We start from the raw sequence: 11,062 nt of genomic DNA, 5'->3' as shown, positions 1-11,062 counted from the left end.
GAATTGCCAGCCTGTATTAATGTTGATGTAGACTGCGATGCTGAGATATGACTGTTGGATTCTCCTAATTGGAATGCTGCTTTCAGATCTCATGTCCCACATCCTACATGCATATTCAATTTCGTCTCAGAGGAAAGCTCCTTTCTCCTCCGAAACAGTTTTTTTAATCTTACCAGATTTATTTCCTAGGAATCTTGAAAACATGAATATATTACAGAAGAATTACCAAGCATCCAAAGGCTTTGGACTCTTTGTATTTTAATTTTCTTTTGCTGCTGTTCCCAGCGTGAGTATTTATGGCCCTTGAATGCCATCCAGTGGTGGAAAAGCAGGGCATCTCCCAGCCTGCTGAGAAACTGCCGCCAGACACGGCAAGTTCACACGGAAAATTATTTTTACATTAACAGCTTATCATTCTCATGCCCTATTTGTAGTGAGATCAGAAACCATAAAAATATATTTTATATGGCAGGGCACAGCGACAGAAAAGCCATCTGGCGTTTCACAGTTCTTTAAAATGTGAGGCAGAAATAGACTGTATTTATAATTTGAATTATAATTGGCTTTAAAGCTCAGGCTTCAAACAACAAGAAAGGGTTGACTTTTTCGTCTTCATCATGATTTTTTTAGGGCAGAATTTTCTTTTGGGATTTGCTTGCTCCAGAGAGCTAAAATGTGAGCTGCCATTGAGGGAGACAGCTTTGTTAACTATTTCCATGCAGGACTTCAGAATAGCTGGGTGTTTGGAAACTTAACATGCAGAGATTGCAAGATATGCCTTGTTGAGAGTACATTGTTACTTAAATGATAGCACTTCCTGCCTTTCCTATAGTGTGGATTCAGTAAGTATTCAATTCTATGCAAATACAAAAACACAGACTGCAGATAACAACAAAGACTGTTCAGCCTATCAAATGAACACCAAGTCCAAGTTTGCTTGGAAGTCAGAAATATATTTTGAAGTTTTTTTTTTGTTTGTTTTTGTTTTTTAATTAAAAAGCCAGAAACAACAAACATATAGAATAAGTGCAGTTCTTCAAATAGTCATCATGACTCAGTTCTTAAACCACAATTTAAATTCACATTTTCATTGTTTCCTCTTCTCAACGTTTCTGCTTTGTCCTCTCACTGCCATTTAATTATGGCAATATAGAATGAACAAAGAGGAAATGTCTGGAAAAACAGAAAAAAAATTTCAAAAAGCTACTCTAAAACAACAAGAAAACCCCATCAAATCCTCATTTTCTTGTTTCTTCAAACATGGCATCTTCTTTTTTCTATCTCCACAAAACTGAATTTTCATTCCTTTAAAATTCATTGCATTTGGGTATTTTTTTTTAAATTTAAAATACTCTCTGCCCAGTCACTTATGATTTTCGGTGAGATTATTGCCCAGATTTCTTGCCCTCCAATGGGATTCCCCAGTTACACCCTGAGTTGTGGCCACTGATGGTGCCTGATGTTAAACCACCAATTCAACAATGAGGGTTAGCCCTTGTTCTGAAGCCTCAGGCTTGTGTACCTTCCTCATGGATTGCCTTGCAAGGATTTGGGGTACAGAGATGAATGGATATTCATGGTCTTCCAGCTATTCAATATACATTTCAATTCAATTCCATTCAATTCAATTCAATTCAATTCAATTCAATTCAATTCAATTCAATTCAATATACAATTCCCTTCTCCCTGGCTACTATCAGACACAGAGCTGATTCCATCTACTTGGACATTCATACTGGTGGCCTGTTGGCACACCCAGGACACTGTGTCAGTTTATGACATATAGCACAAATACCTGATCTGGTTCAAGATAGAACATCTGGGACTGTTCCAGTTTGGTTCCTGTTTTGGAAGGGAAGTTTGGAGGGGGACAGAGAACTCCTGAGCTCACCTTAGGAGGTGGAAGCAAGGACTAGTGGTGTTAGATGGCTGAGTGTCTGTACTTCTTGTGTACAGGTCCTCAGCTTCTAGAATATAGTATTCAAACATCTCCTAAATCCCAGACATTGTTTATAGTTATGTTTGGCATTGGCCTTAATGGCTACTCAGTCCTTGTGCTTTGTAGTGAGGCACAAAATAAATTTTCATTTCATCCTGAGTGTTTAAAATATTTTGCATGTTTGTGAGGATTGCTATGTTTTGGGGACTATGGGGTCAGAAGTGCCACTGAATTCTCTAGGTAAAAATGCCAGGGAAACTATTGCAGCAACAGTGGCATACATTTTGGGATTCCAAGTATGCCTGTCACTTTCCTGATCCCAGGAAAGAGGTATCACTCAGCTCTGTTGGTGTTACTTTTCTTTACTCTTTAACAGACATATTTCCTACGCCTTTTCCATTAGGATATTGCACTTCTCTTGATGGGGCAAATTGCATCTCTCTTTTATCTGCCACATCTCTCAAGGAACAAACTGTTGATTCATAGTCGTTCTCCAAGTGCTGAAAAATAAGCACAGATCAAGCCTCAAACTTTAAGAACATAGAGTAAATGTAATCCAGTTCTTCACAGCAATCGTTTGTAAGTTTATGTGCTTGATAATTTTACAGCCCTTAGTGGTACCATGCTTTTAAGCTTCCCTGCCTTCCTTGTATCCTTGCACCCAAGTGGAGAGAGACAAGCAGAGACTGGCAGGGCTGTGGTCCTTCCACCATCTCCTTTGGCTCCTCACTTCAGGCTGTCCTGGGGATTCAGTATCTCACTCCATTTTCAGGGTTAGCCACTAATTCCAAGCAGAAGGGCAAAGGAAAGTGATCCAGGAAGCAGGGAAGGAGTGTGATTGTTACACTGAGTTAATCCTGACACAGGTACCATGTGTGTGGTGTTCATGCCTGCCTGCACAGTCCTGCTGATACTCAGGATGGTGGCAATACCAGCAGGCAGCACAGATCTCTGATCCTACCAGTTGGTGCCAAGCAGGGGTTTTTTCTGTCAGTCCTGCACAATCAGAGGCCGTGGTTCTCATGTCTGGAGAAGCTGACAGATACATTGTGCAGCCGTATTGAGACCCACGCTATTCTACTGCCACACAGGTGTGTTTTCTGCCTCTCAGTTTGGCTTCAGCCTGGAGCCTCTCTGCAGATTTCTGACTCTGGGTAGTGCTGTGCTGCTGCAAGTGTTCTTCTTTGCATGTTAAAGTCTTGTTTCCAGCAGTACAGAAACAACTTTGGATGCTGGGTGGAGATAATTTCCTCACAAGACATCATGATTTTCACCTTTCAGTTGTGCCTTTGATTTCTTTTAGGCATTCCTGTTGACACTGTGTCTGTCTGCTGGCTCCTCTCTGCTTTGCAGTGGCATATCCAGTGTCTGCCAGCAGGTGCCATCAAAACTAATCAAATATCAGAAGCTACATAGAATCATAGAATATCCTGATTTGAAAGGGACCCACAAGCATCGTCAAAGGCTGACTCCTGTCCCAGCACAGGACCACCCCGAAGAGTCACACCATGGATCTGAAAACATTCTCCAAATGTTTCCTGAACTCTCAAGCTTGGTGCTGTGGCCACTTCCCTGAGGAGCTTGTTCTAGTACCCAACCACGTTCTGAGTGACAAACCTTTTCCTAATACCCATCCTAGACCTCCCCTGACACAGCTTCAGGCCTTTCCCTCATGTCCTTGTCACTGGTCACAGGGAGAGATCAGTACCTACCCCTCCTCTTCTCTCATGAAGTAGCACATATTTGTGGGGGGAGGACAGTCCTGATACTTTTGCACTTTCTCTGCTTTTCTCCACATCAAGGTCAGAAAGGGGAAGAAATGATCAAGGAGAGACTAAAAATAATGGAGAGAATGGGTAAAGAACGTGTAAGTTTGATGTCAGGCTGAACATGTCTGAACAAGTAAGAAAAGAACTAGTCAAAGACACTTCTGTGTAATTAACAACAATCTCAAATGAGAAGGAAGGGCTGTCACTATTGACAAGTTAGCCCTAGACCTAGACCTAGATTGCCACCCATCTGCTAGCTGAACAGGGAGTTACTTGTGCTCTCCTTCCCCAGTCAGTGCCTGCCTGGGATAATCAGTGCCTGAGAATGCCACCCGAGAATAAGTGGTTATTTTATGTGCAGGGCTTATGTACTTCATCAAAAAGCAATTTTTTCCTGCATATATGTGAGGCATATGAAAAACAATTGGCTGTAAAGCCTGGAGCTCAGATGTATGTATCAGAGACTTCCCTTGCTGATAAAGGTATTTTTTTTTTTCTTTCTGGTAAACACCTCCTTTCTTAAGTAGTGTACTTCCCATAATACTTATCTCCAGGAATAAGAGTTGTTGAAGAGTGCTCTGAGAGTTAAGTGAAGGCTGTATAGGGCATTTCAAACTTGTAAGTACTTCTTGTAATAGGCACCCAGCTGCAGAGGAATAATAAGGAAGCATGCCATTCTGAACTGTTTACTGAATGTAGGCTGGTTTCTTGTCTTCTATTCCCATTGACCTGAGGTGAAGTTGATGATCTTTTTTCGCTTGCAATTCATGGGCCTCAGGCTCCCTGTGCACTGAGATCCACAGAAGGCATCTGAAGAAAAAGTAATTGTCTATGCAGTGAGGCTTTGATGCTGACCTTGACCCTTCCATTGTTAAGTGTGAGATAGTAATATTTTCTTCAAACACTGCTTCTTGTTTGAACTTTGCTAGAAACTGTGTGAAGTCCAATGACTTTGGCACTGATGAAGGAAACTATTTCTCTTCAGTAGGAATGGAATTTTTTGAAATCACTTCTATAACCAGTACAGAGATACACGTCCCTGTACAGGCAGTCATTTGTGCCCTTGTGTTGTGAACAATATTACATGAGTAGGTCAGGTCAGGTGCCTCTTTTCTGGGTGGCCAAAACTAGGTGAAATAGATCCCACCTGAGTGTTGGCTAACTGGTGAGATGAGCCTGGAAGCACTGCCACCATTACATATCAAGGTAGATAGATGGTAGAGCAGCATTTGCCCTGCTGAGCAATGCTGAACTTGCTCGTTTGGCCTGTGCAGAGGCACTGTCTGGGGCCTAAAGCAGACAGAAGGACACTGAAGAAGATGAGGTTGTTGATGATGCCTCAAGGAGAAGGCTGATGGGTCAGGAGATGGAGATTACTGAGAATCTCAGGAGGCAGACCTTGGATGAGGGTGCAGGTAGGAAGTGACAGTGAAGACTGCTGTTGAATACCATCTTCTGCACTGCATGGTTTCCTCCAGTGAACAGGAAGTGTCTGTCTACAGCCAAATTTTCTGGCTCAATTTCCACACATTTTTGTGCAGCCAAAGTTTACTTACAATTATTAATATTAAGCAAATTTGAAGTTTGCTGTCAGCAAACATTCTCAGCAGAGACTGGAGTATTAGCGCCTCCTTCTGTGGCTGAGCTGAGAAGTAGGGGTCTCAGGAGGTGTGTGAAGCAAATGCAGCACAGCAGCAGTTTGCACAGTGGAAGTTTTTAAAATGCATGACATTTTGAGGGAAATTTTTCACATTGTACTGTCCAAATAGCTGCAATCTGCTTATAGGCAAGACATAACCACAATATAAAGGAAAATTTGTCAGATGGTAAGGGTTCAGGGGCTGTTGCAAAGAATAGGGCATTTTTTTTTCTCTTTGTTGGTGGTAGATGGGATGAAAAGCAATGTGACCCAATTGTAGCAAATGAGGAGATTCAGGTTAGATAGTGAATAAAGCTTTATGTTGCTGAAGAAAATGAGGCAGGGAAATGGGCTGTCTGAGGAAGATGAGGTATCTCCATCACCGCAGAACTCTGAGAACAGATTGAACAAATATTTGTCAGAAGTGACATAGCTGTAGGTGACCCTGCCTTGAGGCTAGGGAATGTATGAGGCCCTTCCAGCTTCATGATCTTCTCCTTCTGAGATGGATTGTCTAATTCCGACAAGTCTGTTGGAATAAACACCACAACAATGTGTTTGTCAGACTATTGCACCACTGTGACTACAAACAGTCAGCCTAATGGATATGAGTTTAATGCTTATTTCCTAAAATGAAGTAAGGATTGGAGGAATTATGTAGGAAGCCTTTTCTAAAAAGTCTGAATGTAACACTTGCTGCTTCTAATATTTCAGTCTGGCTCATACAGCACTACAGTCTTTAAAGAACTCAGCAGGAGAGAGGAGGGTTGGTTATTTTTTGGGTGTCGGTTACTCTTGATTCGGGACCTGAATGGTGTACAACAGACCTGTGTGAATTCCAGCATCTTCCCGATACTGCTGGTGCACGATGCCTTTTCCCTGCATGCTCCCTGTGCTTCCCTTGCTGTCTCTCCTTCTCTCACTAGATTTTTGTACAGAGCCTAAGGTGACATAATATATGTCTTTTACAGAAGCCACCTGGACCAAAGCTGTGTCCAGGGTGTCAGCTGGCTGGGGAAGTACCATTCCCAGTATCCAGTCAGCTTCTACACACTCACCATCTGCTCCCTACAGTTTCCCATGGTGTGTGTACTGCAGTTTGGTCACAGTGATCTAGGCAGCCTCCTCAGTTCTCTGTGGTTTTGTAGTTAGTGCCAGATGGCCTTTGGCCACCAAAATCTGTGCTTGACAGCATCAGCTGGGAGATGACAACAAAGCTGGTCTCCCAGGGAACATGATGCTTGCTGGGATGACAGAAGTGGAGGTGAAATCAGCAAGTGTCATCATCGCTACACCCTAGGTGTCACTATAGGTACACGTGTCGGAGGAAGAACGGGGTTCCAGAGTATGCCAGCACTGTATCTGTGAAAAGTGTTGTGAGTGAATTTGGCAGTGACTGCTGAGGCCTCATTCTAAGAAGAAATTGTGGTTGCGATAACCACTGCTTCACTTGGAGGGATGACCTGTCCCAACAGCTCCAAACCAGTCAGACATACTGCTCACATGGGAGGGGGAGGTGAGACTGGGGCTGGGACAGGGGGAGCAAGCTGCAGAGGCAGCAGATGACAGCATGACTTGTAGGCTTCTGTGGTTAGGATGGTTAGCACCTACATGGGGCAGTGGGGATGGGCTACTGATGTGAGCTTTCAGAAGAAAGCAATTACTTCTATCTGTATGGGGATTGAAGCTGGCCATTGGTGATCTGACACTACAAAGCTGCTGGCTGCTCTGCTTTGAGCCTAGGACCATGAAGATCCACATCTTCAGGTGAGCAGCCTGGCACTCTTCTGAATTAGGAGTACAGGGTATTCCCAACAGGTGCTTGTGCTGTCCGTAGTGGTGAAGACATAGTAGATTTCCAATTGATGGCAATAGCTCTCATCAATGGGCCATACTTCTGGTGTGTGAAAGACTGGCTGATGCTGGGGTTCCAGCTCCTAAAATAGCCCAGGGATATCTGCAATGCAGAAGACAGAGGATTTTGGCATGCTCCCTGTGCCTGGGGTACATAAGGAGCACTTGCTGCTTTTCTCTCCCTTTTGAGCAGGTGTGGAGGCCAACAAAGTAAGATCAGGAGTCTGTGGGTAGGCACAAGCCTCTGAATGGAGATGAGACAAAGATGGGAACTAACTGGAATGTCAAAAACATCTGTGGAGATGTTCCTGTGACTGATATTACCCTGTCTGTGGTAGTGCATGATTGCAGCATGCATTCATGACCACATCAGTGTTGATGCAGTCCTGAAGACCTGACAGAGACAGGTGAAGTCTAGAGACAAATCCCAAAACCATGCTGCTCCCCAAAGCACTTGTGCTTCTCTCTTGTGCAGCTGAGGATATTGGGCTGCCCTGGAGGGCAGCAGGCTGGAGCTCACATATGGATTCATGGCTATTGTCCAGACAAGGAGCATTCACCATGTTTTGCATTTCCTGCCTTTGCCTATAGACCAAAAGATCATTAACAAATATTTCAACAACACTGATACACTATCTAAGAAAAAAAATACCCTCAATAAAATATCACATGAGCTTGTGAGCAGAGAAGCTGTACTGTCTTACCTTTCAACAGTTATTTTTAAGCCTCTCTTTTTTTGAGTGTGCATAAACTTATTCTTATCCCCAGGTTTTGGAGTTAGGTGACCTGAAAGACTGGCCTTGTTTGCATCCCTTTTCTCCAGCATCTTCATGTATTCATTACAAAAATGTTGCTACTTCCTTCATCTGAACATATTTTTTCACCTTATTTCCTTGGATAGCCCTGCTGTTCCCAGCACCCTGTTGATCTACGCATGACAAACTTGAAAATGTGCAGTAGAAAATTCTTTTATGTGATTCAAAGACAGACCAAAGCAAGTGCTTAGTTGGAAAAAGAAGAGAACTATCTTTCCCTAAGAAATGGGCTTTTCACAGAGAGCATGTGGTATTTTTAAAAGACTTTGTTTTTTAAAGGTCAAAGGAGAAAACTTACTCTTGCTTGACCGTGTTTCAGTGTTCAAGTGTAGCTGACGTGCAGTTGCCTGCAGGAGTCCAAGTTCCCTTTGGAGACACTGAAAGTCTAGGGCTAAACTCCACTGCCCCAGGTAGGCATCTACTGACTCCTGAGGTGTCCTAAAGTATCCTGCTATTGCTCTGCAGGTCTGTGAGGCCTGTGTCATGACTGGATGCAGGTGTATCTTCCAGGATGAAGTGAAGCCCTTGATTCCAAAGGCTGTGTTGGAGCTATCCCTCTGGGATGTAAAGGGAGCAGACAAACCCAGCACACATATAGGTGTTTCTGTGCATCTAAATTTTGTGTTTTCATAATCAATCATATCCTGTCCCATCTGTCTCCATTCCAGACAGTCTCTGATATCCCTCTTGTGCTCCCAGTCTCAGCCTCATTAAGCTGGGGGTATGATGCAGCCTTGACAATTTGGTATTTCAATACATTTTGTATCACTGGCAAAGAGCAACTGAGCTTTCTTCTTTTTAGGTAGAAGGGTAAATGAAATGATCATAACTTTCCTTTTTTGCCTTTAGAAATCAAAGCATTCATGAATTGGACACCAGAAAGCTTTGAATCCCAAGAAAGCCAAGTACTACATTTCCTGTGCTAGCAAGAAAATAAGCTTCTTGTAAGGCAAAATGTAGCAATTACGTTGGCAGGAATTTGAAAGATAAGTGGCAAAGCTACTTTAGAGCCAAAGAGAGGTCTTGCATCTATGGAAGTATTTGATTTTTGCTTTTAATTTATGTAGCTTCTCAAGATGCTTACTTGTCAATCACCTTGGATATAATGGTAGATAGGTTAAAAGGATCATGAAATGGTAGGTTTCCAGGGAAAATGGAAAGACTTATGTGAAGAGCTGTGTGATTAGCAGACCTGATGAGCTGTGGAAACAACTTGTGTTTTAAGTTGGTTAAAAGCCAGAAAACTACCATTGGAAAGTATTCAGTGTAAAGTAATAAGGAACAATAGAGTATGGAGGCTGTTCATCAGCCTAAGTGAAAGCCTGTAGGAAAGATTCATCTCTGGTTTCTTCCTTCTACTTATCTCAAAATTTCCTATAAAAATAATGATTTTCTGGATCTGTTTGATTATTAGGCTTGTGCATGTTCATTTTTTCTAACATTTTAGCAAGTTACATGTCTAACAAATGATGTTTGAAGCCTGTTTGTGAAATACACCCTCCTAATAAACAGAACTTGCTAGTTAACTTAATAAACAGTAGCTTTCCTTTTTCAGACACAGCTCCCCTCAGGGTACTGGAGCTTTGACACAGACACTTGTCTGCACTACAAAGCAGGCTGGGTGTTTAGGAGTGTTTCTGAAGACGACTTATGGCCATCCTGAGAAATAGAACTTCAGGTGCAAGTGGTGGGCATGAAGCTGCTGCCTTCCCACTGCCTGCCCCAGCTCAGAGAGGTGACATCCGTGACACCCATGTGCACTGGGGGCTGGTAGCTGTGCTTTTAAACCCAGGGATTGTGCCTGGTGGGGCTGGTCGCTGGCTGCCTCTTCAAATCAAATTCTTCAGTGACTCTGTTAAAAATATGTGATGTCAGTTGAAATGGGGAAAGCAAAGTCAAACTCCATATAGGTAAAAGTGCTTTTTCTCTAGCTTATAGCCCATGACACACAAGGATTCATTGACTCTATCCAACTTCCTTGGGATCCACAGCCCCATGGCAAAGTCCATTGCAGCCGGATGAATGCGGAACAGTTTTTGGCAGGAAATTCACTTCCATACCTTTGTTTTCCCTGCAACGTGTTATCTCCACCCTGAAATCCTGTGTCTTTCTGTGCAGAGGAAGACAATACTCAGCAATTGTGAATTAAATCCAGACTTGAGCTGTGTCATTGTTCAATCAGAGCATCCCCGGTGAGAGCCGAGGGGGTGGCAGTGCAGTGCAAGTCTGTTCCTGGCAGCCTAATTCCAGGGCTGGGGCCAGGGCTGGGCAGCTCTCCCTGCCTCCTGCACTGAGGGTCTGTGTGGGGGTGTGACATTCCCTCTGCTCCAGCTGCTGGCCTGCCAAGGAGGCAAGGCTTTTTATTAGGAAAGCACTCCTTTTAGCTCGGGTGACAGCAGCCTGTGGGTTTCATGCTGGTGATGGCAGTTCTGTCCCTCATGGTGCACATATATATGCAAAAGCATAATACATTTCACTTGTCACTTCAGTTTGCTTGGCATTTTCCCTTGTCATTATGATGACAGAAGGGTTGATCTCAGAGTGCCACCAAGGGCAGAGTGCCTTGCAGAGATACAAAATTGTTGAGAAATTCAGTGTGGACATGTAAGGAGCATATTAGAGGGCACATCAACCCTCATCCAAGGTATGCCCTACCTCTGCTGGTGTTTAACATCCTGCTTCTCATGTTTGCTGTGGGTTTTGGTTAAAGTTTTAGGAATGCACATTCCAATCTCTGTGCTGCTGCCAAAGTCAAACTGACTGGAATGAAGATAATGATTCACAGTAAAATATCAATCCAACAGTATAATGGGGGAATGTGTGGAAGAGGGAGAAAATAGAGAAGACAAAGAAAAAGCCACTCATCTAAGGTAATCAGCATCCAAACATTACTGGTTATTGTAACTCCAAAGTGCAGATTATAAAGCAAGTTTTCAAACAGCCTTCAAAAAAGCTCCCAATTTTGCACACCAAGAGACTCATTCGAAGGTGGTTGAGGATAATACTAGGTCTAACACTGACTTTTTTGACTTTGGATCCAGTTTCC

The sequence above is a fragment of the Lonchura striata genome, chromosome 3 (assembly GCF_050655825.1).
Source record: "Lonchura striata isolate lonStrDom1 chromosome 3, ASM5065582v1, whole genome shotgun sequence".
Taxonomy (NCBI): Eukaryota; Metazoa; Chordata; class Aves; order Passeriformes; family Estrildidae; genus Lonchura; species Lonchura striata.
This window is presented reverse-complemented; position numbering follows the sequence as displayed.